This window comes from Rhincodon typus, chromosome 43 (genome assembly GCF_021869965.1).
Source record: "Rhincodon typus isolate 14 chromosome 43, sRhiTyp1.1, whole genome shotgun sequence".
Lineage (NCBI taxonomy): Eukaryota > Metazoa > Chordata > Chondrichthyes > Orectolobiformes > Rhincodontidae > Rhincodon > Rhincodon typus.
In genome coordinates this window covers 10107544-10107757 of record NC_063374.1, presented here as the reverse complement: position 1 = coordinate 10107757, position 214 = coordinate 10107544, and the positions used below count along the sequence as shown (strand labels likewise).

At 60.3% G+C, this 214-nt stretch overlaps 1 protein-coding gene across 5 annotated transcripts in view; it reads left to right on the top strand.

The window, feature by feature from the left end:
* Positions 1–214, top strand: part of LOC109926456 (histone acetyltransferase KAT5) — a 29619-nt gene that overhangs the window by 528 nt on the left and 28877 nt on the right. The window lies entirely within an intron of this gene.

Below are 214 nucleotides of genomic sequence, written 5' to 3'. Positions count from 1 at the left end.
GCGCTCCCACTGGAGGACCCTGTGTGCAGTACCTCCTCCAGGCCATGAGGGGTGGGCACTCCGATGGAAGTCACTGAGTGCAGTACCTCCTCCAGGTTATGGGGGTGCTCCCTCCGATGGAAGTCACTGAGTGTAGTACCTCCTCCAGGTTATGGGGGTGCTCCCAATGGAAATCCCTGAGTGCAGTACCTGGTCCACACCATGGGGACAGGGG